Raw genomic sequence first — 7,176 nt, 5'->3', positions numbered from 1 at the left:
GGCTGCAGCATGAGGGACAAAGGGAGGTGGTGAGCTCAGAGAGAGTGGCTGGCCATGGCCATATAACCGCAGGAAAATATGGGCACCAGCCCCCAGATGACCAGGATGGCTCATGGCTGCCCTCTTCCTACACTGGATACCTCTCTGACTTTCAACCCACCCTACCTGTCCTCACTTTCTCCACCTTAGGTGCACCTTCCTTCCTTCCTTCCTTCCTTCCTTCTTTCCTTCCTTCCTTCCTCCTTCCCTCCCTCCCTCCCTTCCTTCCTTCTTCCCTTCCTCCTTACCTCCTTCCCTTCTTTCCCCTCTCCCTTTTTTATTTATTCCTTTCTTCCTTGCCTCACACTTAATTCTTCTCTCTCCTTCCTTTCTTTCTTCATCCTCCCTTGCCTGCCTTCTTTTTCTCCTTTCTCCTTCCCTTCCCTCTTTTCCTCCTTCCCCCCTTCTCACCCTCTTCTCTCTTTGTTTCCGCCTTCCCTTTTCCTTCCTATTCTTTTTCTCCTCTCATGATGTCTTTCCCTTCCTTCCTTCCTTTCCCTTGTTTCTTTTATTCTTCAAATATTTATGACTACACATTATTAGGTCTGACAATTAAGTTTGTGAACGCATCCTAGAGCAAGTGCTTCGTACCTCACCGCTGAGGTATGGCCAACTACGGTCGGCCAACTGGTGACTTCAGTGATATTCAGCAATGAGGTATGTAGCACTTTTTCTAGAATGAGATCAGGAACTTAATTGTCCAAGCTGATCCTCCATAGGTTCAGGGAGAAGACAGATGCACGAATACTCGGCCCTGCCCCCAGGAGCTCACGGCCTGGTGAGGATGTTGTGCATTGGGATGAATCTGTGACAATTAATGACGCGAGAGTGCTAAGTACAGTTCTGTAAAAGCACACAAATTACTAATAATGCGGAAGAAAGAACCATTCATTTCTACCTGACCTATTTTTGGGAAAAGTTATCTGAGGAGCTGCCATTTTTTCAATTTAGTTGCTTGATCTGCTTCATATGCTCCTGATAAAATGGTTTAATGGCTCCAGTTGGAAAACTAGAGGTTTAGCTGGAAAAAATAAGAGGTTTTGCTTTTTGTTTCAATTCTTGCTTATGACTCATGTCTTCAGGTTTGAGTAGCTGGTTGTGAATTCTGTGGTTTATTATCTGAATTTTAAACTCAGATACCTCACTGGGTATTTGTCTTAAAAAATGTCTTGATGTACAACTGTTTTACATAATGGTCTTTGGATGGGGTATTCAGGATTACACATTTCTTTTTAAATAAGCATTTGGGCTTTTAGTGAAATGTACTTGCTTTCTTCAATAATAGTTAATATTTGCTGCAAACTATCGTCAGCCCTCTGTCTCCACAGGTTCCACATCTGTGGATTCAACCAACAGGCCAATTAAAATATCTGGAAAAAAAAAAAGGATGGTTGACATCTACATTGAACACATATGGACTATTCTTTTCTTTCTGTTATTCTCTATACAACACAGTATAACAACTATTTACATAGAATTTACATTGCATTAGGTATCATAGTAATCTAGGGATAGTTCGATGTATACAAAAGGAATGCCTAGGTTATATGTAAATACTATGCATTCTACATTAGAGACTTAAGCAACCTTGGCTTTTGATATCTGAAGGGAAACCTGGAACCAATTCCACATGGACACTGAGGGACTACTGTGTACTCTTCATGCATCTTTCCCTCTCTCTTGTTGGAGAAGAAAAATAACACTAAGAAAGAAAAAATCACTGTATAATTAACAGCAACAGCTTTTGGTGTAGACAGGGGGGTTGGTGTTTTCAGGGCCAACCGCAGAGCATCCAGAAGTTGCTGATATCCAGGGGTTGCAGGCTGGAGCTCTGGTCTTGTTTCTACATCTCGGAGACAAAAGCATCGTCCTGCCCTGGAACTTTAGGAAGCAGGGCAGCTGCGCCATTGTCGTTAGCATCACCTGTGGTAACATAATTAGTATGTACAGTTCAAGGTGAAGGGTAATCTTTAAGAACATCAAATAATCCTTTTCACAGTTGGAGGCAAGCAGAGTAGTCTAGAAAAGACTGCTGACCACGCTGTATGTTAATGAGGAAGTCAGGGGTCCAATGTCATTTGGGTCAGTTAGCAACACAACAGAACATGAGGGCAGACTGCACCTTTTCTTGCAAAGGCAATGAAGTTATAGGAAGAAATATAAATATAACACATTCTTGGGACCACTTATGTGACAAATTATGTTCCCATAAAAACATACACAACGGTTGATTGTGGCGTTCATCCTAACAGACTTTGTTTTTGTTTTGTTGTGGTTTGGAATTTTGTTGGCTTAATTTAAAAAATTTAAAACAATGCAATTCACTTTTTGGAGGGGTATACAGATGAGAAGGTTTTGAAAAATGCATAGCGTCTCGTATCACTGCTGTAGTTATGACACGACGGTCCTAACCTCACCCCTGTCACCCACTTTCCACGTTTCCTGGGTCAGCCTTTTATAGTCCCCCCCTCTTTCTTTACTTCCAAGACCTGGAAACTACTGATCTGTTCTGCAGATCTTTTCCAGAATTCTCTATAAATGGAGATTTACAGCCTTTCGGATCTGTTTTCTTTCACTTAGCGGCATGTATGGAGACGTCAGCCTTGCTGCTGCACGTGCCCAGAGTGTGCTCCTCTCATTGCGGAGCGGCATTTCCGTGTATGTACGTGCCACACGTGCTGTATCCATTCTCTTGTTGAAAAACGTTTGGTTATTTTGGGTTTGGGGTCACTGTGATAAAAGTTGTGATAAATGTTTGTGTATGGTTTTTGTGTAAACACAAGTTTTTGCTTCTCAGACATAAACACCTAGGAGTGAGATTGTGGTTGGGTCACATAGTACTTGTGTTTTTAACTTTATAAGAAACTAAAAAAAATTGCCATTTTACATTTGTAACAGCGCTGTGTGAGGACTTCAGTGGTTCCACATGCTGGTGCTTGGTATGTGGAACAAAACATAACATTAGCCAATGAAGTAGGTCTGTAGTGGCGTCTCATCGTGTTGTCATTTGGATTTTCTTAATGACAGTGAACATCTGTTAAGTGCTTGTTTACTGTTCGTATGTCTTGTATAGTAAAATGTCTGTTCAAATCTTTTGACCATTTCTTTGACTTGGCTGCTTGTTTTCCAATGATTATTTTTATAAATGAAAGTTTTCATATCTTACAGATACAAATCCTTCACAGAGATGGGACTTGTGAATATTTCCTTCTAGTTTGTGGTTTGATTTTTCATTCTCCTCATAGTATCTTTTGCAGAGCAAGTTTACGAAAAGTCAATAAAGCCCAATTTATCCATTTCTTCTTTTATGAATAATGCTTTTGCTGTTGCCTCAAAGGGCTCTTTGCCTAACCTAACGTTGCAAAGATTTTCTCCTATATTTTCTTCTAGAAATTTTGTAATCTCACCATTGACATTGACATTTATGTCTATGATCTGTCTTGAGTTAATTTTTGTATATGGTATGTATTGAGAATCTTTCTTTTCTTTCTTTTTTTGTCTCTTGACACTCAGTTGTTCCGCTGCCATTAGTTGGAAAAGACTAGTCTTTCTCTACTGAATTCTCTTGGCACTTTTGTCAAAAGTAAGTTGACTATCTTTGCATGGGTCTACTGCTGGGCTCCCTGAGGCTGGTATTTCCATGTCCAGCATCTTATCTCGTCTACTCTCTGTCTCACAGAAGAAATGCTTCTCTACCAGGTAAACAGTACTCTGTTTATGACCTAGAATACATTAATACCTGACTAGTGAAGAAGTTTTGGCAAATCTAGATTAGAACTCATTTTCCCATTGATTGCAGGGTGACTTTTTTATTTCAGATTTTTTGATCTTGCAGAAACCACGTGAGGCTCAGTGAGAGGTGTCATAAAGGTTAATGAGGGCCATGGTTGGAAGAGGACCTGGGATCTGCCTCGTCAGCACCCACAGATGGGTACAATTCCTTCAGTCTCATTTTACGGTGAAAACATTGAAGGGCAGTGGTGGTGAAGATACCTATGAGAATAAGTGAGTTGTTAAATTATCAGGACTTGAAGAAAAAGCCTACCTTTTTTTCATAAAAAAGCAGCTCTTCCCTTTGCCCCTAGAGTGAGTAGGCTGTGAGCAGGTCTGCGTTTGCTTTTGGCTGCATTGGGTCAAATGCACAAATTACACAGGAAGTGTATTTAATGCCTGAGTCCCCATGACATTCCTTTGGCGCTCCTTTACCAATAGAATTATTCTTTTACAATTTTGGAATGAAAAGCATGCAAAATGGTGTCTTCGTATTGCTTCAGTGTTTTCCACCCATGCCACTCATTTCTAATTTTTCATGGCCTTAAACCACCATCTGCTGGAAGGGTGGGGGGGGCACATTTGTAAGATCATCATGTCCTGCTGTCCATCCTCAGGCCTGACAGTGCTGGGCCCACACAAGGAAGAAGCATTTTTGTCTAACTCACAAGGCTTCTATCTCTGTAGGTTTCTTCCACTGGATAGGACAAGCTGTCTCTCCAATATTCCCCGTTGGTGGACAAGAATCCTTCATTCATACTTAAAACTAGCAGGTTTGTACCATGATAATAATCTTGTGTCTTTGGCTAACTTTGCTTCCTTTTGCTATATAAATCATTCAAATGCTTCAAGTCCAAAAACTAACACCAGAGCAGTTTGTGATTAACCTTTCTCTGCTCCAAGAAGTCGCCGGCATCAGGGATTCTTCCTCTAAAATAGCAAAACCAGTTTTTAATACACCAAAAAGACTTTTGCCCAGAGCCCTCTGGTCATCTATTTTCCTTAATAGCCTTTTATGAGGGACCTTATCAAAAGCTTGCAAGGAAATCCAAGTAAATTATGTTCCTTGGTTCACCTTTACCTACTATTTCATTAACTTTTTCAAAAACAATATGACATAGTTTTCAACATAATTAAAGGGGTTGGGAAAAAGGGAACTTTAGCTACCGCTTGACAGTTTCCATAGTTGCTTCGGCTAGCTGGGTCACTGTTCATATTCTGCCTCTGCTTAAGGACACTAATTCATTTCCCAGGCTGTCTGGTGAGGTCAGCCTCTAGTTCAAGGTGGAAATGACAAGTTTTTAGGCTTTCAAGTGTGCAGTACTCAGCTCTCCAGAGAGTATGAAGGAAGGAAACCACAAGTTTATCCAGGTCTGGCCCAGAGAAAGAGGAAATGATGGGAAAAACCAAGACGAGGGCAGAGGGTGGCGTCTCTTGGAGGGAAAGAGCTAACCTGAGAGAGTCTCACAGACTCCCAAGCAACTCTATTTTTCATATGAGAAAAAGGGGAAGCTGAGAATAGAACTTGGGAAAACTTCATGTGTTCCATGGGAGGCATGGAAAAACCAGACTTCGAGGGTGGGCAGAGGCTGATACAACAAAAAGGAAGAGATTAGAGACTGAAATAAGCTCGCAGTATTAAAAATGATGATAATCATCATCAGAATTGAAGCTGCACTGACGGAGTGCTTCCTTTGTGCAAGCGTGTGCCGGGCACATGCACAGACCTATTTCATTTAAGCTTAGTAACTGGGGATGACAGATAGCATTATCTTCATTTACAAATAAGGCCCAGAGTTTAAAGGACATGGCGAGGGTTGTGTGGTTAACAAATCAGATCTGGAAGACGGTCTTCTCCTTCCAAGTCAGAAATATGTAGATTTTCATGATGCTAGCTACTCCATTCTAAACCCATTCACCAGCAATATTGGCCCATAAGTCAAATATTCTGATGAAGCAAACGTTCTAAACATTCTAAATATGAATCACCAGTTTTCACAAAATAAGGGTCATTACTCAAAGGGTAAGAAAAAGGCAAATGCTGTTTAATTTGCATCAGTGACTCACAAAGACATTTCAGGGCTGCAAGTCCTCAAAGCATCCTTATGAAATTCTCCATCTTCATTGGTCTGAGAATTTAGAAGTGTTTGTTTATGAAGGTCTCTGGCTGACAAATTGCTAGTAAAGTTGGCTTTCAATATCTAAAGGCACTAATAAGGACATGCTTCCATTTCTTCCTGGCTTACTTCTTGCTTTCTGCTGGCTCAAGGCCTATTTTTCCTTATGTCCTAAGAAGTGGGCCAGTTTTAGTCTTTTGCACAGCTAGAGAAAGCCCATCATAATTGTCCTACCAACAAACTCGATGGTTATCATACCTGAATGTTAGAAAGCAGTTTTTTATTATTTTTAAAGGTTTCTCCCAAAGATCAGCTTTCTCCCCCTCCCCCTCCTGTGCTCTTGCAGGCTGCTAAGTTCCAAGTGATCATTACGTTCTGGCTCATCCATGGTTCTATGAAATACTGAGTATCTGAGTGAACAGGTGGGCACCTGAAGGCACCTTTACTAGGCCAAACAGTCTGGCTAGTAGGCTCCCAGCTCCTGAGTTCTTAAGACAATGACCATTCAGACCACAAGCCCAAGAAATTGGGGAATCAGAAAAGCAGCTTGGGATTTTCTTCAATGAATGGATGTACTGATTGGACAGAATACAAATGTGATAGCCTGGGAGAAAAAGAAATCTTTCTGTCTAGCATCAAAACTGAGAACCTGGGTGGCAAAGAACAAGCTTTCAACATATACTGCGGAGAGGTGGGAGGAAAATAGCTAAGATCCAGTAAAGTCAGAAGTTGACTGTTCTGAAGAAATATTTCCATGTCCATTCCTGGGAAATGGGTGGCATCAGCCCTGTGTCTTCATAGCATATAAAATCGCTACACAGTTCTCCGTATGAACTGCCAGGCAGTGTGCAGAGACCCTGGGCAGTGCAAGGAAGCCCACAGGGTCCTCCCACTGCTGGGCAGCTGTGTTCCAATTCTGTCTCCAGCACATTCAAGCTTTGGTGACTTTGGACAAGTTGACTTTGACTTATTCACCAGAATTTCAGTTTCCTCATCTGTAAAATGGGAGTAATAATGCCTGGCTTATCTGGTGGTTTGGGGAATTTGTAAAATAGTGTATGCCTGGTGTCTGACATATTGCAAACGACTCCTTTCCCACAAATTTCCTGGTCTGTTACTCATAGCATAACTTTGTGTTTGACTTTGATGTTTTTTATGTCTCTCCACTGATGGTGAAGAAAGAAAATTTCTTATAGGAAAATGTAGTAACTAAATATTTTCTCCCTAATTGAACCATGATGTAAAAAAA

General features: G+C 41.1%; 1 long non-coding RNA gene across 1 annotated transcript in view; it reads left to right on the top strand.

The window, feature by feature from the left end:
* Positions 1 to 3,505: 3,505 nt before the first annotated feature.
* The window catches only part of LOC111722280, a 45,208-nt gene continuing 41,537 nt past the window's right edge, over positions 3,506 to 7,176 (top strand). Inside the window, exons 1-2 of the long non-coding RNA XR_002771124.1 lie at positions 3,506 to 4,044; positions 4,498 to 4,583. This is a non-coding gene — a long non-coding RNA (uncharacterized LOC111722280). The remainder of the gene's footprint in view (positions 4,045 to 4,497; positions 4,584 to 7,176) is intronic.

The sequence above is a fragment of the Otolemur garnettii genome, unplaced genomic scaffold (genome assembly GCF_000181295.1).
Source record: "Otolemur garnettii isolate 467f Iridium unplaced genomic scaffold, OtoGar3 scaffold00229, whole genome shotgun sequence".
In the NCBI taxonomy this organism is placed as follows: domain Eukaryota; kingdom Metazoa; phylum Chordata; class Mammalia; order Primates; family Galagidae; genus Otolemur; species Otolemur garnettii.
The sequence above is the reverse complement of the archived record's forward strand: the minus strand, read 5'-3'. Positions and strand labels throughout refer to the sequence as shown.